The 26,587-nt window shown below is 36.9% G+C and overlaps 1 long non-coding RNA gene across 1 annotated transcript in view; it reads left to right on the top strand.

The window, feature by feature from the left end:
- The window catches only part of LOC131676512 (uncharacterized), a 116,567-nt gene that overhangs the window by 42,848 nt on the left and 47,132 nt on the right, over positions 1-26,587 (top strand). Inside the window, exon 2 of the long non-coding RNA XR_009303198.1 lies at positions 23,213-23,309. This is a non-coding gene — a long non-coding RNA (uncharacterized LOC131676512). The remainder of the gene's footprint in view (positions 1-23,212; positions 23,310-26,587) is intronic.

Below are 26,587 nucleotides of genomic sequence, written 5' to 3'. Positions count from 1 at the left end.
CTCTAATTTTTGTGAAACTGTTCTCGAAAAAATATTGGCATATTTCATAAAACTGCATATTTTATTATCTATATCATCAATAAGGGAACGTTTTTTTATAATTTTGTGAACTATTTATAAACTATGAATCATTAGCTAGTTTACGAGGCATGAATGAATCTATGAGTAATGTCACGAGTTTCCGTGCAATAGCTCACGAGAAAATGCCGGCTGACTGTTTTCGTTTTGTAAACTAATTTATATACACGAAAAACCAGATCAAGATCATAATGTAATAAATCATGAATCAGCTCACGTCGAATAGTCAGGTTGTAATCATTATTTCTATATTAGGGGCGCATCCAGAAAAAAATTACGGGAGGGGTCTGATGAAGATTGTACAATACGTTTTACTAAAAAACCTCATTTAATGAAAAACAGTTTTGGTAAAATTTGGTTCGAAATGATTTTGAGTTTGAAACTAATATAAAATTGAAACCAATTTGAAATTTCTCAACAAGTGGAATTTTTCGGTGAAGAGGGGGTCTGGACCCCCAATACCCTTCCCCTGTCCTTAATGATTGTTTGTTCATGGTCCTGTTTTCGTAACGTAAAAACATGGTTGTTCCAGATGTTATGACACTTAATTCACTAACCTGGGTCCAATTTTTTTCATACAAGCTTAACTAATTGTTGCATTTACCAAGTATTTTTTTTTGTTTCGATTTAACCTTGGGGTCATTCGTCTCTTTTTTCGAGTTGAAAAAATATCTTTCGGCAAATCTCTAACCCTATTTTCGGGGTTTGGAATTGAATCCAGGTGAACTGCAACTGAAATTGCACAGGTAAAAATAAAAATGTAAAAGTTCATAAAATAAAAAATATGACCTTTGAATTATAAAAGAAAAAGTAGCCGCAAACATCTGACAGTCACTTACTTATTAAGTACACCTTTTTACTAACCGGAACATAGCACGCACAGTTGCTTGGTCTTAAAATGATAAATACTAGCTTGACCTGTGCACTAACTATGGCAAACCCGAAGCCCGTAAGTGTCCTGTACGCTATGAACCGGTTGCAAAGTCTGTCGAAATAAAGCAGATGCTCAGAATTCGAAAATCCCCTTCCATACCATTTTGAGATAACCTGCGTATTTCCGATGATAAAAATAGTTTTATTTCCCTTTAAAATGATTAGAAATTCCGACTGTCCGGAGTAAAAGGTGCACGATTAACTTCACAGCCATTTTGGTCTCTTCGGGCAAGTTGTGTGTTTTATGATGATAAAAAATACCACCGAACATTGTTAACGCAAAGAATCAGAAACAAAAAAGATAGAAGTAAAAATAAGAATTTAAGGAGTTCATAATAGAAAGTGTCTCATAATTTTTTTTTATGAAAAATACTTCCCTCTACAACTTTGTCGAAGATGGCCAAGCGCTATCTCTTTCGGTTCAAAAGTTAAATTTTCTATAGCCTGCCATGATCAATTAAAAAATTCAATTGCCAAAATATGGAGCTTTTACACACAAACAATGTACAATATGTAAAATCGCTAATATAGACAGTTTTCACTTCAATTAATTAAGTACCTCAAAACGCACGCTGTTTTGAACCACTGTGGAATTAGGTAGTAGATAGTGCAGAGCTATATTTAATAAACAAATCAAATGCTTAGATGTACCAAACAATGAACTGTTATATTTTGCTTTTTTAAGAGTCAATATTACTGTAATCATAATTATAATTATTGTATAGGTATTATTGTTCATAATCAAAAGTGCACTTTGAAGGTAGATTGTATAGTATTTTTGAATTAAATAATTTTACGTATAGATATAGGAACGAACGCAAATTTCGTCGACAATCAATGTTTCCTCTCTTTCAGAAGGTATCAATCTATCTACTCGTTGAATTTAATTAGAAATGCAAATGACTCTATTTCTCCTACGAACAGTCAACAGAATAGAAATACGCAAAGGAAATCGCTGTCGAACAAAACGAGGAGGCTAAATGAGCCAACGGCTAAGACGCATTAGGGGAATTTTCATAATTTTGGGAAAGAAACCAGAAGCGCCATGCTGGGTCTTCCAAATTGCTTAATTCAGTGCCATTAGAGCAGGATTTGTATACTTCTCTCTCCGCTGGCGATGGAACACATAAATGAATATTAAAACGAGTTTCCCACTAGGCAGATAGCAACTAATGTGAGTACAAAAAACTTTTTTCGCATGCTTTTTTCGCCAAAGATGGATCGTTGAATATATTCTATTAGCTTTACTTCTTAATTTGCTAGAGGTCCTGGGGCAAATAGGTGCATACTAAATCAAGGTGCAAAACGTATTCGCTGCTGAGAATTAATGTAGCGAATAAAGAGCACATTTAAATGTAACAACTGTAGGCGCTTAATTTTCACGGATTGTTCGCTTGCAAATCATGCAAATAAATTGAATCGAAAAATTAAACGTATCGAAAAGTGTTTCGGAAACAGCACCGTAGTATTACTTATCGATTTTTGACATTGGCACCCCAGCTAGAAAATATTCGGACATTTAGTCGTGGTGGTAGCAAAACACGCGTCCTCCTGTATCTATACGAAACCAGTACCCTTGCAGAGGCAGTATTCTATACGGTGTGTATCACACAGGCCGTTTGTAAGGCGCGCGCATGCGCCTAACGAGGTTTCTACCGGTAGCCATGGTTTTATGCTAATGAATCTACAAACACTCCTAACTAATCGAGCTCTCGTATATAGAGGTCTCTATATTTGTATATGTATAAATGTATAAATTTCAATTGGGGTGAGATTGTGGTGTTATCAGTATATATATTCCTACGGTATTCTGTACCTAGTCTTATAATGTATTGGTGGACCCATTCCACAAAATACGTATTCCAACATCACATTTGTGGTGGTGTTGATGATGTGACGGTGGTTTTATCGTTACTTTATTTCAAGTAAATATTTCTTGCTCCACCTCTGGTGAATGTGTTTGTGGGTTGCGGATCGTCGCAGGAGCCGCAGAAATATGGCAATCTGTAAATAAGATCTTGCTCGCATCTCGATAGAATTTTTTTTTGCCTTCACTGCTATTCGAAAGGCAAAATAGCACTTCTCCGTCTTCTATCTTACATGGAAAATAAATTACACCCAAATGTGTAATTTATTTTTTCGCCTTTCTGACGCTGTACTGCTAGTGAAATGGTTCGGAAAATACCCTGGCTTTTCGTTGCGCATTCCTAGAGGGGCTTCCAAGGGGACTGTGCACCTACGTTACGTAAGTTTTTTTTGCAACATCCCGACAAGGTGATGTTATTACTTTGGAAGCAAAAAAGATTATAAGGAACTTTTTCATTATATTCTCGAAACTTACATATATGCCGAATAGGCTACTCTCCAGCGTCCCCAATTCATTGGGCAATTTGTGCTATTCATTGAAATTTACGACCAAGAAGATTACACCGTTTTCCTTTTAACGTAGCATCGGGTTGACCGGATCGATATTTTTCTCATTTAATGGAAGCTTCTCGGATGCCGTACAGACCTAAAAAGCAAATACTGAATAATTTATCTCTGTTGGAGCTTTGGGCCAAAGCCCTCAGAAAAAAAATCGTTCGTAATCTTCTAATTTTGATCGAAATACCCAACCTAAATGATCAGAAGAGAAAGAGGAAATAATTTCAAGCCCTGAAATAAGACGAAGTCAGCTAAAAAGAATAGCGGAAATTAACCGGCCGAAATGTAGAAAGCCGCGATGTTGTCATCGTAAAGAAATAATTTTATGGATTGTGGGAATTGAGAATTAATTTGATTATACAAAAAACTTACTCTCAGAAAGAGGTAGAAGATTTGGGGCTACAGTAAATTGGTTTACTTTCAAACTTTTTGACGTTTCTTCTGACAAAACAAACAAAATTAAATTAAACAAAAATCGCGAGTATTTTAGTTCAATGAGATTGAACAATATTTAATTGTTATTTAATATAGCCACACCATTTTGTCCCATTACATATTTGTCTTAACAACAGACTTGTATGTTTTAGCAAGTACCGCATCGACTCAAATAACCTCAATCCAAACATGTTTATGGTTTGTTTATCCCACTACTGATTACCAAAACCAGAAATCGTCATGCTACCGTTATTTTCTGCTAAACATCAAACACAGCTTGCAATTGCATACACAAGCAATATTGGCAAATTTACGACTTGGCAAAGGCAAACAAACACCTCCGGAGAGAATTATGGCATAATAAATACATTATAAAACTATTTAACATTTTTACAACTTCTCGAGTTGAGACGATCCCTGCCGAAGGTCATAAAACTGTGGAAGAGTACAACCTTCAAGGGAAAGAGGTAGACAAGGCCACCAGACAACAAATGCATGTGCCGTCGCTGATGCCTCATTGCTTCCGCCCAAGTACATTTGGCAGCCTTCATTCCATAAACCAGCTAGACTGGAGTATATCTAAAATTGCGCATAAAATTACCAGCAGCAACCGTCGCCCTAAGCTCCAAGTTTGTGCAAGCAGCCCCCTCGACATTCCAATGCACACGTGATCCCGTCTGCACTGCAGTCCGTAGTCTGGCTGACGGTTTGTAGCAGGCTTATCCATCCATCCATCAATCAGTCGCCTGGTTCGGTGGGATATGCCATTGGCCCACCAAGATGTAACAACGATTCGATTGCTTTCTTCTCATATTTTTTTTTTGTTTCGTTGTAGGTTGCTTCGCCCTCGGGTTGCGTTGAACTTGTGTTTTTATGATCGCAGTAATAGCTGATTTTTGTGGCGGGTTGTTAAAAATTTTACGACTTTTTTGTAAATAAATACTCAAACTATGCAGTCGGCTCGCCAGAAGGAAACAAGCGTCACAACACACGGAGGTGATTCAACTTTGTACAGCTTGTTTTTCTGTATTGAATTCGAGTAGTGAATTTGTACTAATTAGAAAATTTGTTTTTCCTTTGTTGGGCTAGGGAGGTTTAATTGTCGAGAGTTGTTCTTTTTTTGTATCCGCGAATGCATTATGTATTAGAAGACTAAACAACCCGCTCCTTTTGTTTCTGAAAATCTTAATTAGAAAACGGTACAAAAAGGGAATGCGAGAGTAGATGATTCCGTTCTTTTCGATGGTCGAGGTTTGTTTAATTAAATCCTAACGAGGAATGCTTGATTCTTGTATCAAATAAGCTGGCTGGTTGTGGATTGTGCTGGTACGAGAATAGAAATTAATTATCGCAACGTCGGATTTCGAGGTACGGTACGCTACAGATACTTCAGGCAGTATAAGCGCCCTTCCCGTTCGTTATCTCTCACCAGAAGGTAATACTGAGATGCCTTCCTAATGTGTAATGTTACCTCAGTTCAAGTATAATAGCGTTTAAGAATTTTCATCACGTTCTCTGATTGTTATTTGTGAATCTATTAATGTTTTCACGCTACAAATGGCGAATAGAGAATAAGCTGAAGTTGAAACGTGAACGGAATATTTTTTTTAAACATTTCGTGTAATGGCTGAAGACAGAATTCTATTAGAATCTGATTAAATCCATCTAACAGTAGGATGGAACCTTCGTATATAATTTATATCTCATTCATTATATGGCAAAATTCGCCTATTTATAAAAAACTATGCTGTCGATTTGATGCATATTTTTGTTCAAGACTGATATTGTGTATTTGATTTATTTATTATGTGAATTGAGAGGGTCTTCTTGAGTTTGTTTACAAAAATGAGGATCACCGTTCTAAATCAATTATCAAATTTGCATAAGAAATCTATCTTCTTAAATTTTGAATCGGGGTGTTTATATATAGATCTCTTCATTATATTCACGTACTCTGCTTAACCAATATATTCTAATTTTAAAATTTTTATGCGAATACAAACATTAGATAAACTATAGATAATTGAAATAGTAGTATATTTTATTTAATCATTTTGGTGTAAACTTCATCCATGATTGTTACAATCCAAGTATTGTGATGGAGTATAGAATGCCTTGGATACCGAAATACGTTGGATTTCGGAATAAACTGATTTCGTAAAAAAATTAAGGATGTGTTTTCCTCATGGCTAGACGGATTACTTTACATTCTTTGTGTTTATCTACGACCAAGCTTCAGCCATATTATGGATCATACGATTTATAGCAACACATTTGTATGAGCTATATCTGAATCAATGTTTTGTAAATATACGCGTTGAAAATAACAGCCACGTATGCGAACTGCTTGAATGACATACAGTAATGAGCCTAATCTCTGCCTTATTCTTATCATCCTAACCATTTGAAGCCAACAATCATATTTATAGATAGAAAACAAAATTGATTATCATAACATATCATAGCCTTAGCACTATGGAAATGTATTTTTATAACCCAAAGTTTATACATTTCTAAAAGTATGTCAGCAGTTGTCCTATTCAACTATCTTTTGCCATTTATGCCTAAAACTGGTTGTTCTTCACAAAATTCTTCATATTTTAATAATTAACTACCACAATGCAAACAAAAATTATTTCGTTATGCCGTCGTATCAGGCCTTTCATTTAATTCTAACTTCAAATGTGTAGGCAACTAAGGCTGAGTTTTTAATTAAGATAATCCCTTTCGTAGAAAGATTTTCTTCGTCTAAACAGTTTTCTTGTGTAAACTCCCTCACAAATTCTGTCTCTACAACACATTGCGCCTGTTGTGTAACAAATATTCAAATTTTAATCAATATTATATTTTGGAACACACCGGCACTCGGCTGAAAGTAGATGACAATGGCTGAGTCACGTGTTTTCGAGGTAGGAGTGGGTAACGGAGCATAAAAATTGATCTCGTTCGTTATGTTTGCCGTTCGCAAACAGTTTTTCGCTGGGGGTAAATTTGTACGGTTTGGTCAAGTCATCTAGCAGGTTGAAATATTGTTATGTTACACCGCAAACATTTCAATTTAGACTAGTATGACTTTGAAATAAATATTCGATTACCAATATTCAATTCAGTGGAACTACTTAAGTTACTTGGATGACTTATACAGCTTATAGTTGCCTTCTGGGTTTTAAATTAGTATAAATTTATAGCATGCAAGCAAATTCTGTCAAATGAATTCATGGAAAATCACGGTTGCAATCAATTAAACTGTTCATTGAAAAAAAAAACGTTTCAACGTGGTTTTTTTTCCATTTACATCAATATTGCTGATTTTAAAAGTGGATTTCGGATAAATAAAATACTTAATTATGCCGTTAATGCCGTTTACAAATACTGTAGCGAACAAATCGCGCAGAAGCATATCTTCAGTCCCCTAACTTATGTAATCTATTCATTTTTTCTATCATTACGCCGCTTTGATCTTGCGAGTAGAGATATAATTAGAGAATTTTTCGACATCGTACAAGGGCGTGTAGAACACTTACATCAAAATAATTTCTAAACACTAAATAAGTTGTTCCAATTGATCTATTCATTCAGACTAGCTCACAAGAAAAGTAACATATCAGAAAACAACCCTTCTTACCACTGCGTCCTTTAGATTTCACCAACATCTCCCGCCCAGCGAAAGGCAAACAAATTCCCATTTTCCGCAGTGGCTCCAATCGCTCTCGAGGGTGGGTGTTCCATCGCCGAACGCTCGACTTCCACCGACTGCTGCTAGTGCTGGGACAGGCATCTCCACGGATACGGCTTGAATACGTATCTATAATTAAAGGCTAAAATTGCTGTTTGTGTTCACATTTTCATTTCCATTTCGTCTCAGGTTGGCGCTATTATTTGTCCCTCTCTTCCTTCCTCGACTCCCGATGTTTCGCTGATGCGGAGTAGTTTTCCTCTGTTCGAGTCTCTAGAGAATATGTATATGGAAAGTAGCTCTCGTCGAATTCTAGCTAGATGTCCGGATTCAGTGCGAAGGAAGAAGGGGACCTAAAGTGAGAAAACTTTTTTATGATCGAAGCAAACAACATTATCTTCTTTCGTCGGATTGGACAGGAAAAACTTTTGTGATGAAAAAATTCGTCTATCAATATTTGAGCATGCGTCTTCTCAAATATTTACCAGCTGGTGAGCGAAAAGTTTTGCCTTTGCTGATGGTGGCACTTTTCGATGAAAATCGTGGGAGCTGTGGAAGCACCAGTTTCAGGGTTTGAGGACGAAAAAGTAGCGTGAGGGTACCACAGCGGATTGTCTGCGAAAAAGAAGGTTGAAGGAGTCCCAAAACACGTTGCTGCTGACGATGCTAGAAGGTTCAAGTCAGAGCACTGCTGATGTTGTCAAATGAGCCTTGCAAAATAATGCCGTGCTACTCATCCTGTTTTTTCATAAAATGTTGAAAATGTAATCAAGAAGCAAACGCTACTTTTTTGCGCATCATCTACTTAAGCGGATTGATGCGAGATGAGGGAGTTTTATCCACAGTATAATTTGTCTGGAATGAGAAACAAGCACCCACATGGGAACCACGAAACCAGCTCCATTACACGAGTTTTGTTTATTTATGTTGCGACGTAGATCCCAAACAGAATTTATTAAGCGAACTGAAAAATTCAGTCTAGAAAAATCGTGTCGCTTTTGAGCTATGATACATTGTATACTGGGAAGATTGTATAATATTACTGACAATGTTGACGATATATAGTACGTATATAGAAGTGAATGATGATGTGGGCTGAATTTTTAATAAAACCTTGAAGGATTTTTTTCGTATAGATTAGGCTATTTAAGACTTTTTAGAGGAGCACGGATACACGTCTCTTGTTTCATATTTTGTTTTTCGTAGATAAATTATGAATCAGCTATTTTAGATGTTTTTTGGGTTTTTGGGTTACGTGATGTTCGACATCGTTGTGAATCATCCCTAATCCCAGTCCTTTATCTTCTAAAACCCATTTTAATTTATATGTAAGTTTACAAGTCTAATAGAAACGCGGAAATAAAAATTTAAATTCCAATAAAAAATTTCACAATAACTTACGGTTGCATAGTTTATTTTACATCGAACAGCTTTGTTGAAGATCGCATATTGATTGGAGGTTCCCCCAAAAAGTTATTTAACTTTGAAGACCAACCAATTTTTTTGAATTTTCCTATTCTAAGCATGTGCGAGAAAGAGAGGCAATACATAACTTTATATGAGAATATCTTTTTACTGCAAAATCGGATCAATTTGCAGTCTTCGGAAATGTTGATCATTACACTTTAAGGGATCATCCATAAATGATGTAGCATTATATGGGGGAGGGAGGAATTTTGTATTTTGTGATGATGTGTGACGACAAGGGGGGTAGGGGGTCATGTCATACTACGTAGCTTTTTTAAAGGGGAATAACTAACATCGTTTTTAATTTTTTTTAATTTTGCGGGGACAAAAAGGGGGAGAATTACTGCCAAGCTACGTAATTACCAGGAAGTATTTAGAGGTTTGTGAGGAAATGCTACGATGGGGGAGGGGGTGTTAAAAATCACTCAAAAAATGCTACGTCATTTATGGATCGTTCCTAAGCTATATATTTGCAGATTTTGAGATGCACAAGATGATACTGGCATTTTGTACTGAATTTATTGTTTCAATTGCCTATTTTTCATATATTTTCGCATACAAACTTGAAAACTCTTGTGAGTGAATTAGAGTTTTTGAAAAAAGCTAATATTTGACAAGTGGCATTTGAAGCCAATTACTGTTTGATTTACCAGTGTTCCGAAAAAAAGTCAAAATTGTTGCCGGTCTAATATGTATCTTGCTTGGTAGCTGTGGTTGTTACTCTTCTATTTAAGAGCTTTCGGATGGAATCACACCAGCTGCTCAAAAAGTGTTGTATACTTAAACTTTCTAGCGTAAATCGCCACTGTTGTGCTATCTTATAACAAGCTCCATTTATTAATTTTCGAGGAAAAGCGATTTTTAAAGTTCGAGATAAAATATCTTGAAAATTATAAATGGTTGAAGCATTTTGGAGAAGACAAACTATGCTTCTATCTTTATACTATATTAATCTCTGAATTATTGTGACGATCGGTTGATTTTGTTTAAAACATAAACAAATATTGCAACATTTGAAGGTTCATAGCACACAACAAGTGTATTCTAAGTTTTAAGAGTAATTTAAATAGTACTATACAGAAAAAAAATTGTAATCATATTTGCACATATTTAGAACATGTTAAATTAAATCATTCAGCTAATGCACGTACTTTTTTAACGTATTTTGATATAATTTTACAAATTTTACTCGTTGATTGAAAATTACAATTTCATTTAATGAAAAACCAATGCATTTATATTTTATCTTAAAATGGTTGAAATTTTTTTTACGTGTGATCTCATATGAATAAAATTGTAAAATCATGTTTTTGGTGCGTTGATTTTAATTTAAATTTAAGTCAAATTTCCATGATTTTCTGATGGAATTAAATATTTCTTATTTTGAATGCATTGGCTTAGATTGGTATGGAAATAGTTCGGAATAGATTTTGATTTACAACAGGCTTTGAGAATAGTTTGGAATGGTGGAGGTAAAAGCGGGAATGCATGTCATGGAAAAAATGGGATTGCTCGAACGTTACCTTTTGATAGTTTCAGTGCTCGATTAAATCGAAACAAAACAGCGTAATTGCAGAGGCAAATAAAAATAAAAACATCAATTTTTGTGCCAGAATTATTTTGCAAGATCGAATACAGTATATGTAGAATTGTCAGCTAAAAATGTCCCATAATTACCCGAAAAAAAACAGTTTTTTAAAGAATCGCGTCTCTTAAAAAAATAACCGTAGCTCATTCAATCTTTGTCGAGTCGGTTTTTTTGATTGATTTGTGGTTCGCTCGTCTATCTCTACTATTAATGACAAAGGATTTAATAGGATTATTTTACATGAAAAAGTCGTAGATGTTCACGTGGATATCTTGAAAAGAAGGTAGATGTATAGAAATAGTTCATGCTTGTCCATGGATGGGAAGGCAGGGTTCAATTTTTTTTTGCTCGTGGGGTACATAGAAAGATTCCTGATATTAGCAATTAACGCAATTAATTACGATATCGATCAAAGCCAAAATGATTAATATTTGACCTTAATCATGACACTAGATATGTCCTTCAATAAGTCTGTTTTCAAATAAATGTAAACAACAATATAATGAAACATAATTGTGTTCATTCATGTCTTGGTGCGTCTAATTTATAATAAAGTTGTATACAGTATTCTTGAACTAGCAATTTAAAAAAATAAATGTGATTATCTTTTCGTACGATATCATTTCCAGCAGAGCCTAACTGACAAATATTCAATTCAAGGGCAATTTAAAAATAATATTAAAAAGTTTAAAATGGAGCGTACGTCAAATGCATAGATTACAAGGAAAAACGAATTCATAAACAACGTTACATAGTTGCCTAATTGCAGAAGAAATCAAATATTCTCTCCTTTCACGGAAAACTGGTTCATACGTGAACTCTCCTCATTGGAAACGATTGACCGGGCAGGGTGGCTTAAAATATCGTAAAACGCTAATCGTAAATTATTACTACTCGACCAGTTATTAGCCTGCACCACGCGGCGCCGGATCGGATTGGACACTCCTTCACATTAAATATGGAGCTCTTGTGGAGCTTTTCATGCAAGTTGAACTGAGTCAATGCACGAGGCATTCCTTTTTCGTGGCATCCCACAATGGAATTCTCCACCACCCGGCTTATAGGTATTGAATGCTTAAACCCCCGTGGCAGCACAAATCCACGCTGAGCAATTAAGTTCGGCAGTTTATGTGACAGCTGTCAAGTCGCATTAAATGCCTCAATAAGCGTCCTTGGAAAAAAAATTATAGCCAGGAAAGTTGGAGCGATTTTTTTAAAAAGCTTTCGAATAACTTGGAACAGTGTTTTTCTCACAAAATATTCACATTGAAAATTATTGATATTTTTTTCAACGATATCACTGACATATTCGTATTCTTCACCAGGGACATTCCTTTAGAAGAATCCCGTTAAAAAAAAAAACAATTTTTATGCAAATTACATCAATAAAACATAGCCTTTTCAAGTCTAAAAACTGTTCCTACAAACACAACGACACACCGGCAAAGCCTCTACGCGGTATATACACTATTTCGAAAGAAAACCCATCTTCCGGGTCGAATCGATATCAGCACTGTCACTGCGCATGGTCTCCAGTTCCAAACTAGGTTCGCAAGAGTAGAACCACCAACACCAGGACCCTAGGAGATCAATAATTAATGCGGATTTTCATCTTGCTGCCTCTTTTACAGTGTAGACACTGTAAACGGAACCGGTTGCCCGGGACTGGCTTGCGCTGGTAGTAGTGCTAGATACACACCGCTTCCGTTTGTGTACGCCTCTTCCATAATGGTTGCTCGGTTGGAACGTTGAAAAGGCATGAGCAAAGCATAAACGTAGCACACTGCGATGATGGCAACTGGAGAGAACCAATCACCCTAGACTGCCGTGAAATGGCTGTCGGGCTGTGCGATGGGCTGTGGAATGGAAGAAAGCGTGCACGAACACAACCTCGGTCGATGTATTTTATGTGCGGGGTGAATGCCGTGGAATGGAATATGCTCCGATAGGACGCATTTTTATGCGGCAGATGTAGACAGGTTAGAGTAGATTGGAATCTTTGGAAGAGGTTTGCGTACTTACTATTGATAGTTCACGCAGTTTGTCACTGGGTGGCGACTGCTAAGCTAATTGGAAAGGTGGCTTCCATAAACTGTGCAACTTGATCATTTTGACATTTAAGCATGTTTTCCATATGACACAATAATGAGGTGCAGTTTGGTTAAAATTGGTGAAATTTCGTGGTGGGGTGGACTTTATGGACGATCCTCGCTTTTTAATTCGGGCAGCAATCCAATTATGCTTTCAAAAAAAATCCAATGTTTATCTAGCTTAAGCTGATTTGAAGAGGAGATATTATCCAGACCAGAGTTGCATAGATACTGTTCAGTGCATAGGACAGGAATTGCAGCATGGTTTAATGCTACCGATTAATTTCTGGTCTATACTTATGGAAATGTGGAAGAATGAATGGCTGTCTACTCTTACACTGGAACCAGACATGCAAATAGCAAAAAATCGCTACCGATTAATTTCTGGTCTATACTTATGGAAATGTGGAAGAATGAATGGCTGTCTACTCTTACACTGGAACCAGACATGCAAATAGCAAAAAATCGAACGTCAAATGCCATTTAAACTATATGAAACAAAAAGAGAAGCTTTATGAGACCAACGATAGAATGAACAGAAAAAAAAGAAAAAGAAAACATCTATCTATATCATCACTGTATATTAAGTAATGACCTGAAACAAATCAATTCATTTTCCGCTTGTAATAATCAATTTTCTGTCTGATCATATGTTTATTTGTTGGGATGTAGATCAGTACTATTTAATAGTACTGATGTAATTTACCGGAACAATCTATTCCCGTTAAAAGCTTTATGATTTGCCATTCCAAACCCTTTTCACTTTTCACTGTTGATACCCGCCAGTAGCCAAAATTGATGATTAAGTACTTATTTTCCACGCAATTGTGCAAATTACTGTATAATAAAAATAACACTTAATACTGTGTACACCGTATGTAGTTGGTTTAATTGAAAATGGAGCTCATAAGCTTACAAAAGTACAAACAATCTCTGAATAGTCACGCAAAGCTGCCATTCCTTTTATGAATATTTGGTGGAAACGTAAGGAGAAACAATGCTACTGTAAGCAACGATTGCGATTAATGACAGATTAACACGAAACGTAGTTCAATTTGAAAAGCAAAGGCAACCAAATCAACCGTTCGACACATACTTGAGTAGAGCGAATTATTGAGGTTTGTTTACACGACATACAAATTTTATTGAACGGTTTGCATTTAAAGTTGTGGCAGATACAATTGTTCGTCAATGATTATTGAAGCCAAGGTGCTTAGAGTTATAAGGTGATTCGTCTTTGGCAGTAACTAGGTGAGGAGTGAGGTAAGCGTGCAGCAAGCTGCGGAGTACAAAAATGACGGCGAACAACTTTGTTTACATACTGAAATCCAAGCAAACATGCATGGGGATGTAGTAAACAATGTTGTTAGCTGTCGTTTCTAGAACCAACATGGCTGATCGGCGATTTCAAGGATCGTATCACCTGAGAATAAAAGCTCCTTGATTGAAGCTATTCTGACAGCTCTTAAAAATATTTCGATTTTGCTCAGAGTTTGAATTGGAAATAATGTTTTGTCTTAATTCTTGTTTATCATCAATGCCCTCGCTTGAATTGAGCTGTAATGAGACGCTTCAAACTTTACATTATAGTATTTTCATTTTCAATGCTTTATGTTCTAAAAAATAAGCCACCAGGCAGCACAGCGTTTTTTTACTTCCATGGAGGTATTGATGGTTACTAATAGAACACTACCATTCTTGTCACGTATGGAATTCCTGCTCACCACTAGCATCGTGTTGTGTCACACCGCAAGTTTCAGTTAGCCATGGCGATACCGAATTTCACACGCTCTGTTTCGTCCAAATAATTCTGCGGTATCCTGTTTATTTCCTACTTTTTTTCCTTCCATGCGGTTTTCCGTTTAAAGAATATGTAATGTCGTAGACGAAAATAAGTAAATCTGTCCCAGAGTCACCATAGATTAAGAGTAGCTTATGCAACTACCATCTAGTTGTAAAACGAGCAGCAAAGATTACGATTACTGAAGTCTACCTCTAATATTGCGAAAATACCTATGCAAACTAAATTAATCCACTTAGTAGTGAGATGGAACTTTCTTTTATAATTATTTACTCATTTGTCGTTTTACAGAATTACAAATACAAATAAAATTGTTCTCAGTATATCAATGGAATACATCGATTACATTTCTTTTCCGATATCAGTTATTTGATTTTGCGATTTTTTAAGAATAACAATTGACGATTCTGCAGTGAATATATTGTTTTAATATGAATAGTGTCATCGTTTAATGTGATCTGCTCGGTCAACGCGGTCAACAAATTTTTTATCGAAAATCATTTAACACCAAACAATAAACTAAATCATTTCACTTAAGAGGGTGGCCAGTGGTTTCGGAAGTCCTTTGAATCGGCTTCTGATATTTTGTTGTATATTGTGAGATAATTCAACTAACGATATAAGCAATTAAAATCTTGATTTTCTAGGCCTTGTAAAGTAGATCACTTCCATAATCGTTTACATAAATATAAACACATAATTCTAGATAATTTTCCACTAGAGACACTATTTTTTAAGATTTGTTTTTATATAAGCTTGATATTTTATTTATTGAGCACAGTTCAATAGTGGTTAACCGAGCCATGGTTAATTTATATATGCACAATATAACCCAAGTATTGTATCTGCTGCTATATTGAAAAAATGCTCCGATATCTTGGCCGTACCACACGCGCAACATTTTGATGTGTCGCTTCATCAGCAAACGTTTCCAGTGCATTGAAAGTGCGCGATATTATTTCCAGTTTTCAAGAAAGGCGAGAAACGTTATGTTGAAATTTAGCGTGGAATCACTTCGTTCGGTTGAATAAAAGTTTACTGAGTCAGTGGTTAAGGAAGCACTATTTGCCTCCTGTCGACACTATATTAGCACTTGTCATGGATGTGAAAAAAATCAAGTGCATCCATACATTTTTGAAATCCGCATTCGACATCATAGATCATATTATTAATATTATATTATTGATCGCTATGCTGGAAAAACAACTCTGGAGTACCTTAAGGCAGTACACTTGGACCACTGCTATTTTTGCTGTTTGTTAACGATGTTGCTGGTATTTTGGGTCCTAGTGGCAAACTATTTTTCGTTGATGATTTTGCAATATATTTCGTCATTTGTCATCAGTCTGATTGCTTGGTACTACAAATTGTTCTGGATACTCCCAGCGATTGGTTTGTGCGTACCCTCAGCATCTTCCACGGAATGTTTTTTATGGTGCATAACATAGTTTGTTGAATTTCAGTACCGCGTTTTGTGAATTCTGTAGTCAAGTAGGAGTAGGTTTCGCATTCTCACCGTTAAGAATACTTCAAAAATTCTACAAGTGTCACATGTAACGGACTGTATTTCTAATTGTAACTTGTCATCAGCTCACGGGCGGAGCAACGTATTAGGTTATGTATTTTTACCTCTATATTGTCATTTTAAATTACATTGCGAATCGTGGGTATTCAAACACTACCATGCGTCTCCTTCAAATATATCATGAAAAGCTTATTTTATTTATCGCGGCAAAGAGGGGCAAAACAAGACCTTCATTTCCAGAAATCATTTTGAACATTCTGATTTTGATTTAATACAGGAATTATTAATTATGCTCCATGCCTGAGCGAGAAGAAAGGCTTATATTGACTGAATGGAACAGTAAGTATAAGTTGAATGAATAACCTTTGATATGAAACCAGTTTGGCTCTAATTGGAAACTTTACTAAAAGATATGAGTAACTGTGATTTGAATAAAGTGTTTTTCAGAATTCGTCATCTATTTCACTTTTAAAGTTCTACAATAATCTAACTTTTTTTCCTTAAAATTTGATATTTTGAGAAAACATTTTTGAATAAACGAATGTTAAATTGTGGAAAATCCAAAATAATTGTATTTTTTTTTGTAATTTTGTCCAGCTTAGCAACACTGTGCGCTGAGTCGGGACCTGCTGTTAAGCAAGTACTACATCAAAACATTTCTACATCATATTCTACGTTATGATGAAGGTAGTTATGGCAAGCAATGATGGCTTTCCTTATATCCCCAGGTGAGAATGAGGACCATCAGTATGAAATTTATCTGTGCTTAAACAACGCAATGCAGTGCTATAAAATCATTATCTTTTTTGTCATTAATAAGACATATTTTCAGACAATATCATTCATTTCAACGTGGAGTTCCACGGAGTTTGCTTAAGATCAGTGTAGCTAAATCTATAACTAGTTGCAACATACTAGATAACTAGATGCAACAGACAATGCCTCCACACGTCGAGCTAATTTGATAGGTATATGATGAGTCTCAACAACCCTTCAGGCCACCAAATTGCAAGTGGTACAATACCTTTCCTTTTATAACAAAGGTAAAAGTGCTACCAAGCTTATTTGGAAACTCATCCCATTATGACAGTAACCAGAACCGGATCGCGTAGCTATACCTCCCAACATTTTAGATTTAGTTTGAAAAATTAATAATGTTGGAACAAGTTTGAATCGATACTCCCTCGGTTGAAAATTTTAAAACTCAACACTATACATACGCCGAAAGGCTACTTTTCTGGCCCTCTGGGATCGATTTGGGGAGCGCGTGTAGCAAAAGTGTAATCTATACATCCAAAGGACGCTTGTCGCAAACATGTAGCAACAGCCCACCCAATTTCACCGGGGTAAAAGGGCCACGTGGATTAGTCTAAAGGGCGAGCGGGAAAGGACTCTTATATAAAAGTTTATACGCATCAGCTATCTCCAGTCCCTGCTGTATGCTGTGCTGTGGGTAAAAGTTTTTCTCTTCTTTTCCAATTATATTTTTCCATGTGCGCCTCTGCTCTCGTCCAACACCGGGAGCTTTAGTTTCGAAATGAAATTTCATAACCTAATATCAACAGCATCTTTGTTTCGTTCGCCAACGCCCCCCCATGTCTTTCCGGTATCCCGCTTCGGTTCGCTTTGTGGTGGAATCTATGCGAAAAGTATCTGAAAACTAATATTTAGAAGCTCCACACTTCGCTTTTTCGTTTTGCGGTGAACGTGACCGATTGGCAAAAGAAGTCAAACGTGAGCAGAGAAAACCCGTCGGATGATTTTCGTTCTGCGGATATGGAATGGAAGCAAGCGCGTGGAAAATGGCAGAGATAAGCCAGAAGAATTTCTTTTCTATATTAAATTTAATATTAGATTAAGGTCGGTGTGTCTGTTCAATATTGCCGGCACTTTGCCGGGTGCCTATTCTCCTAGTGATGGTTTTGTGACGGCTGGATTGGCTTTAGTAATGGCATTTTTCCGATGGGTTTTCTTCTCGTCTGCCACAGAAATAAGTCGTTCTGTTGATTAAATTGCTCTTTTGAAAATGTTCTAGAACAGGAACAAGGATGACTTTTAACAATTCCGATGCCGAGAAAAGATTTTTTTTCTTCTTCTGAAATGAAACTTTTTTATTGATTCTGTTAAAACATACAAAAAGCAGTTTTATTTTCTCAGTTTGAATCCGAATAACATTTATAAAATTGGCGTTCGCCTGATCAATTTACGTCTGATCTAACAATGTTTAGCTTTAAATTTATCCAAAGTTTGCCTTAGAAATCTCTTAATTATTGCGGACATGGTACCAGCATTGTCAGAAGAAAAGAAATATCCAGTTATCTTTCCAGTTTATAATCATGGATGTCATCGAATCGGCTATTTTAAAATACCAAGAAACGGGTTTTCAGTTGATCCCGGTTTGGATGTATCCACGTCTCATCTGATCTCTTTGTCATCATCTATCTCTGCTATTTTAGGACAATTAATTTTGACTGACGACCTTACACTATTCTCTCTCATTTGAGTGTAATCTATTACAATTCATCTTATATCTTTGGCACAATTATATGTAATACTCCTCGCAGGTTCTTCTGTATTTTTTTTTTAAATTTGCTATTCAGCAAGAAATCATCTTCATTTTTATTAGTCGTGAAATGTTATCGGGCTTATCGGATTTGTCATAATATAATGCAGAAGTTTATGGGTTACACTTAACACACCTCAGTTCACATTGTCAACCGACAGAATGGCTCTTCGACTTGCTCGTCTGCCAGAGGGGGGCACGAAAAATATCATTGCATTTATTTCAAATCGTAAAATAATATATTAAAAATCCATAAAATAAAAACTCATCCACACGGACTGGTTTCAGCAGTTGGTTGTATGCCTTCCGATGCACTTGACCTGTCCTAGTTGGTTGGTCGGTAGGTTGGCTCCTTACGATAAAACCACGTTGCAGTGCCCAGATGGCGTTGTCGGGAGAAAGGAGAATCCGCGCCGCCATTCAGCTGTTTATAAAAATCACATAAAATGAAATTATTATTGGTTGCCGAATCAATTTATGCTGTCGTTTGCAGGTCTCTTTCAAGCAGTCGATTGAGTCTTTTTTGGGAGATTTTAGATTAAATTTAAATTTATGTACAAAATACGTCGTAAAATTCGTTGCCGTTGGACTGGTGTGGCAGAGCGGAGATATGAAGGTATTCATGGGAGTAAATCTCAGTCCACTGACTGGCTTAGCGTGATCTCGTTGAAATTTCGAAACGCACAACAAGAAAGGCCCTCGAAAAGTGCGGCCCCTAAAAATGTATTATTTATGCTCGGTTTCTTAACCCTAAAAGCAGTTCGGGACGTACCGTGATAATGGAATAGTTTGATTTTCCAGGCGTTGTTGGGAGTTCTTTTAGCATTTAAATTAAGGAACTACTAAAGGTAGTCACAAGATGTGAAGGAAAATGATGGAAGTCAATTTGCGGGCATGTATATAAAGCTAATTGGTTTTAATTTAAGTAAAAATTATTTTTTCAGTTTGATTAAATCAAACAGGTTTTCATGGTACATGGAATAAAAAAACATACGGAACTACAACCACGCCTGCTGAATTCACGGCGGAAGGTGACTATAAATAGCTCGTTACTAATTGAATATCAAAATGTATTCTCTTTGTTACAATGTTGCAATGCTGCTCTTGAAATCTGTAAACCATTCCCACATGCAGCAACATTTACCACATGCAAAAGCCACATCATAGTTCCACCAGTTTTATAACTGTCGGACTGGTTTTCGAGCTGTGCAATCTCATCAATTTATGATCGGTCGCTCTTCTATAGTTGCGGTAGAGGATCGTGTACAAAAAGTAACGCAATGAACTTAAAATAATGTATTTTTAACGATAATAGTGTGCAACAAAATATTTGCTTTAGTGCAGACTATCTTAAAGCACATAACTATAGTTTTCTACATGACTTCAACCGGCCATCTTGGTTTTGGTGGTAAAATGTCATATTATGACAGTACTATTGAGTGTGACATATGTATGCTACCAAATTTTCCCATTTCCCATGATGCGGTTTTTAGCTGAAGGGTTTAGGAATAACCGTACACAGCTCACGTCTTCTGATACGCCTTCGAACGATCTCAAGTTTCGTTCCGGATGCGAATGGGACATCGTTCCGATAAATATTTATCTAGACATCGGCTGATGCGACGTGGTATAATTCGGTGGTAGCACATGGGAAAGCCCATCTTTACCCAGTATCGGGAATTTGAAACAGAGGTGGGGATTTCCCATTCATTTTTTTCGATCTGTTAGGATGAAGGGAAGATAAAATATAGCAGGGATTTTGAATCACATTTGGGTGGAAATAATACAAAAGGAGGAGATTTTTATTTTAGGTATGTATGTCCTACCGTAGCTTGAAACACAAATAACTTTTCGACACAGGTATCAGACATAACGTCCAATTGTTTTTCAATATATTTCCGAAAACATAAAAATCTTCTCCTACGATGGCAAAAAACTTTGGTAAGCATTCGATCGATACATTTTCTGCAGCATTTTATTTGCTGCTTGTGTCACATATTTTATTCTTTTTAATAGGCGCGGCTTCGTTCCAAGTGTCACAAGAAATGGGGCTGTGCGTAGGAATTGGTTTTCCTGCGTGTAGGCACCACGTGTTTCCACAAGCTGATTTCGACGTTCTAGCCTTCCGATATTTTCGCTGATGTGCGGAAAATGGAAATGAGCACGTGCTCTGCATCGGAGCGATATGCGAAACTTTGCTCATTTTTCGGCAACGTTTGCTTTTTCGTTTACGTTAGCAAAACTGGCAAACGGATTATTATTAGTAAGGCTTTTACCTAATCCTACTAATTATCGACTTTTTCTCGGGTACTGGCTGAAAAAGTCTAACCTTTACCAATAATGATTTTCCATACTCCAGCCATCCAGATGAGGACTTTCGATTCCCCTTGGTTTTGGTTAGCCCTTGACAAACAACGAAATTACTCTCAGGATTTTGCTGGATTAATTTTAAAATTTCCTACTTTGCATATTACAATTAAAGAATTTCATGAGGTCGCGTTTTTCGGCACATTTTCCGCTGCTATAGTCAGAGGAAAAGTCCCACCCCGACTAATAAAACCGTCTTTGGTAAACCGGTTTTCTCTGTCTCAGAATGGAATCCATTAATATTTTCACCGTCCTTTAGCACGTTTCCTTGTTTGGTATTGGCCCAGAAAACCCGCAGCACCCGTCTGTTCTTAGCCGGGAAACGTTGATGTTTACCGCCTTGCCTGCTTGAGTGGGGTACAAAAAAGTCACCTTTTTGCTTGTTAAGAATGAAATCCACCGAATGTACAACCTTTTCGCTTTATTATACGTTTTATTTTAATCTTACATTTGACCAAAATTAGTCTCCATCCGTTCCTGTCATTTTAGCTTTCTTTCTCTCTACCTAAAAGGTTTATAGAGTGTTCGAGTGGTTTTCTTTTAATAATTTCTAAACAGATTTGAAATACTCGCTCAGATGAAATAATTATAATAATTATAGTATAATAATTTTAATTTGCATTTTAAAGATACGTAGGAAAACCACCGTAATTCTAAAAGTATTAAGTATTATACAATTATTGATACCTTGGTAGATTCACTTTGCTACTGTTATCCGTTTTGAGCTTCTTACTTTTCATTCACTTAATCGTTGAAAATCTGAATCACATTCCTTTCAAACACTCCGCGAGTTTTTTTCGCAGACAAGAAACAGTATTGAATAATCGATTGTAGTTTGAAATATAAGAACTCCGGCGATATGCACATAAACCCAGATTGTTTCTTGTGGGACGTGTCCTCCGATACTAACCTAACCCAACGTACTTTTTCGTCCAACCGCTTCTTCGACTTTGCTTAAAACAACTGACGGCCCGAAAACGATGCAATTGAGTGCAATAAAATGAAGCAAAGTACATTTTTGACAGGCTTGTTGCATCAACTGTTTCCCTCGTTGTCTGTTACTCCTTCTATCTTTGGTTGCGCGTTGATTTGGTGTACTGCTTGTGGGTGCTATAAAGTTTACGATAATCGTAAAGCGGAAAAGGTTCTGTTTGTATGCTTTTGTATCTCGATGCACCTTTTCGCCTGGATCCTAGGAAGTCAACTCTTTCCCTCGGAATTTTGTGACCCGCGGGGCTTTATATTAGGTAAACTTCGAGACTCTGGAGAATCCTTTCTTTCCCTTTGCCATGCCATGTCAACTTTACGATTTGGCCTGTTGTAAATCAAGTTGTTTTGGTTACCGCGAGTTACCTGAGAATAGACCTGAACGAAATGGAACGTTTTTGAGCAACAGAAAACCAAACTCCCGCCAGCGACGGCATGACCGAAGATACACCCTGCGGATTGACGGATGCAGAAGGGAAAGTGTTCACTTTACGCATGTTCAACCCTTTCCAGGTCTAAAACGAAGCTAAAGGTCCTTGAAAAGAGAAAGTCTTTTTTTGTATTTCGTGACAAAAAAGTTAAACCATCGGGGCAAAATGTTGTAGGATTGTTGGTTTGGGATTCGAAACATTGATGCTGAATGTATTAAATTTTCAACAGCCAGTACAAACACCTTTTTCGCCGGGGAGCGAGATCAATTTTTTTCCTTTCCCCTCCTGCTTTTAATTTAATTTAAGAAATGATGTTTATTTTATACTAGCTGATAAGGCGTACCAAGACAACCACCATTGCCAGAACGAACTGCGTCATATCAAGATCATACTGCAGAACGATACTGAAACCCCAAAAGGCAGAAAAACGCAAAATGGTTTGTGATGGGCTCGAGTGTTTTCGATACCATAAGGTGGGTGTTGTGTGAAAACGCGCCCGTTTCAGCGACGAATGCCAGCGGAATTGAATCTTTTATCAGGCCATATTTATCTTGAATCAAATTTGAACAAGGAGCTGTAAAGAAACGAACAATCTTTAAATATATACCTAAATCCGAAGAATACACGAATTTCGGAACGTTTCTGCCCAACGCGTAAGTCAGAATAATACAACGGCTGGTATTGCTTTCATTCGACATGATTATTGGTTTTTTCGACATTCGATGAAACAGTTATTGTTTACCGCAGCTGCTCGTGAAACTAAGCTGAAATGTTCAATCTTGAAAGCCTTTCATTGTTTTGCGAAGAAGTAATGATTATTTCTTATTTGGCCATTCTCCCTTTTCAGATGTGCCATTATCACTAGGCACTAGCCTCAACAGTGGGATAAAGTCAACGAAAGGCGATAACCAGTTATATCATACGATCATTTTGTGGATTACTAGGTAAGTGATTTTTAGGGTGTTGAGAGTACGTTTCGAAAATTATACTTTTTTGCGTTCACAGAAATCAGGTTTCAAATAGTTCCAGCAATTCTGGAATACCTCTTATTCTATCCTATGATGTAATTCAACTTTATCATATTAAACAAACTAATAATTTATCCCCGTTTCTCTGAATCCTTTGCTAATCATTTCCCCAGCATCTCTGTCAGTGACCGACACAGCACGTATGTGTATTTGCCAAGTGTGGGCGTTGATTGCCAAAATGTAGAAACATAGTGAAACGTGCCACCGGAATATGCAATATAGACGACTTTGTTCAATATAACTACGAAAGTGGTGTCTCGCTCACCGGAATAAACTTCATGACAGGGCTGTTTTGGAAGCTTGCCTCACGCAAGATGGTAAAATCCCTGAGCCGGCCCTATTGGTGCGCACATTGTAGCTTACTCACGTTAGCTTTCGATATACATTTGGTCATTTTATCCATTTGGCAAAATGACACGCCTTTCTCCGGTCTCTTTATGGCTACAATTCCGTATGAGGCGGTATTAGTCTTGAAACATTCGGCCGCTTTGTTCCCTATCCCGAACGATTGTACCTCGGTCATCTGTCCATTAACAAACATGTCTGTCAGTTTTCTCCGTGCATTCAATTTCAAACGAATTTCAGTTCGGTTTTTATTAAATTTTCCAACCTGCTGTCACCAGGCTCTGATCCAGTTAATACCAATCGTTCTCATTTCTAATTCATTCAACATCACACACCACAGAAACGACAAACCTAAAACCTCGGCTTGTGTTCAATCGATCGATGCACAGGGGACACTTTTGGTCTGTGGATTTTCGGTGTCCCCAGCCGTTGTTCGTGTGGAATTAATTTTATCGTGCAGAAGTTTTACGCCCAATGCCCCACTCCTCCCTATCACGTGGAATATGGTGGATGCTCGGCAGGCAGCACAGATGCGACACACATTAGAGTTTACCAGCAGAAAAAGCTTACCCCACGTTATGTATGTGTCAATCCTCGATAATCCTAAAATAGTGGCAGCTTTTTTTCTGGGCTCAAGCATTGATCCGACTGGAGGATGTAAACGCTGAAAATCGAAAACCAAACAACCGTTTCGAGAACATCTTTGGCTAGATTGAAGGTAGATTTGATATCTGGTGGGTCGAGGATATCCTCAATTTATGCTTTCAGTTCGGCGTCCTTTCTATTTAAAAGGATCTGTTCTGAATTGGTCGATCCTATTCGTTCGTCTAAAATACAATGAGAGTAAAGTAAACTTTTTTTTCGTTAAGGATTTTACAGAAAGTTGAATAATCTATTAATATGCAAACAAGATTTTTGCCGTTTGGTGAATATTTGATGAGTTTTGTATGAGGGGGAGTATCGTGCCTTGGAGCGCAGAAATACGGTTGTGTGTGTGGCCGCTTGAGTTCGATTTTTCGGAGCTGTGAGCAAAACGGTTCCACTAGAACGAAGACAACGAGTCTGCTGTGAAAGTGGAAGAATGTATCTAAAATTGAGTCTGAAATTTCGCCGAAAAGGTTTTTCGTTCTGTAAGTTTTTGTGTTTGTCCCTGATTATATGGGTCGTTTGAAATTTTCTACATCAACCCAAGCAGTGGAGCAACGGCAGCAGCAGTAATCATAATCAGTGGGAGATGATAACATATTCAAACCCTTCCCAGACTCTATTGCAAAACCCAACAGGGATCAGAAGCTAAACAAACAAAGAAATGGAAACCATCAAATTTGTAATTCTAATTTTACTTCGAGAGTAGGATCGCAGTCGTTCGCTTAAAATGGGCATCGATTTTTGGAATCTCAAAGTAGCTAACAAAAGAGAAAAGATTTCAAGAAATTGGATTGGATAATGGCTCCCAGTGGCGATAAAAAGTGGAAACGATTTGGATTTCGTTCTTGTTTTGAAGCATAGTGTTGCTAACCTTTGTTCGCATGAAACTTTCAAGCGCACTGTTCCGAAGGTAGAAAAAACGTGCCACTGGGCGCTAAAGTATAACTATGATGGATGGATGAGTCTTCTGAGTAAACATTTTTTAAAGCAAATAAAATGAAGAAGAAAAAATAATGGTCTGACCACATGAAATATGTTAATGATATAATTCATTTAAATAAGACATTTTTGAATGAGTTTTGGCAGACTCATTGTTAGTAGATTTTTGGCTGGGTTGTTTTGCACCTCGCTTATATCGGCGGAAAATGTCTATATTTTCGTAAGTCAATCTAACCTCCAGAGTCTAAAACTTCATTTATAGGTTATATTTACTTATTCTAGTCGTCGGAGAATTTTATCAGCTTTAGATGAAAATGAATTCTTCTGTACGACTACAAAATGATTATCGCGTTGATTTATCTTTTTAACCCATTATCTTGTCGATGCGTTCCATCAAATTACATTAACGTAACTTTTTCCGATCTTACATCGCACTTGATGTAGATAAATATCTAGCCTTTTCACAGTAATCTCTTATAAAACGTGTTAAGAGAAGTACTATGCAATATCGAAGACTCTACAAGTCTATTCCAGCGATTTCGCTACTAAGAGTCCAAATGGATTTAAACCTGGCTGTTGACCGTACTGCAGAAGGAATGAATGCTAGTTTTCCTTACCTTCACTCTGATAGACAGAAACACTCAACGGTAATGCAATGTGGTAAAGTGGGGAAAATAATACGATCCGAACGGCTCTCCCGGGTGTAATTCGAAGCATCTGACGTTATCGAAGAGTAATTTAAGGCGACATTCAATAACAGTTTGTTTCATGCAGTAAGAAGAGTCATGTTACTATGCCTTGCAAAGGGAAAACGTGAGCTGACAAAGCATCCTTGTTGAACCTTGTTTTGACAGTTGTTCCCGAAAACATCTCTCAAGCCTTTCCCAGCACGTAAATCACCCAAACTGTTGACAAACATTACCCGTAATCGTTGTAAAATTGCTTCAATGGTTGTCTTTGGGAAAATCTGTCGGTTAACCACTCCTTTTTCGCTCAACACAAATGCGGCGGAAAATAACGGTCCAAGAATAATGATAAACAATGCGTAATAACTGTCAGCCGTAATTTGAATCGCATAACATAAACATCTTCCGAGGTTTTCGCTGTAAACATTGACTCGTTCTTGATTTTTCAGCTCCTTACTGTTCCTGGATTAGCGTTCGCTATTACTAATATGACAAATAACTGTGATTTTCATAAACATCTTGCCGCAATCGAGGCAGGAGTTTTGCCTTAGGGAGGGAAAGCGAACTCACATTATT

Source organism: Topomyia yanbarensis, chromosome 1 (assembly GCF_030247195.1).
Source record: "Topomyia yanbarensis strain Yona2022 chromosome 1, ASM3024719v1, whole genome shotgun sequence".
Taxonomy (NCBI): Eukaryota; Metazoa; Arthropoda; class Insecta; order Diptera; family Culicidae; genus Topomyia; species Topomyia yanbarensis.
This window is presented reverse-complemented; position numbering and strand designations above follow the sequence as displayed.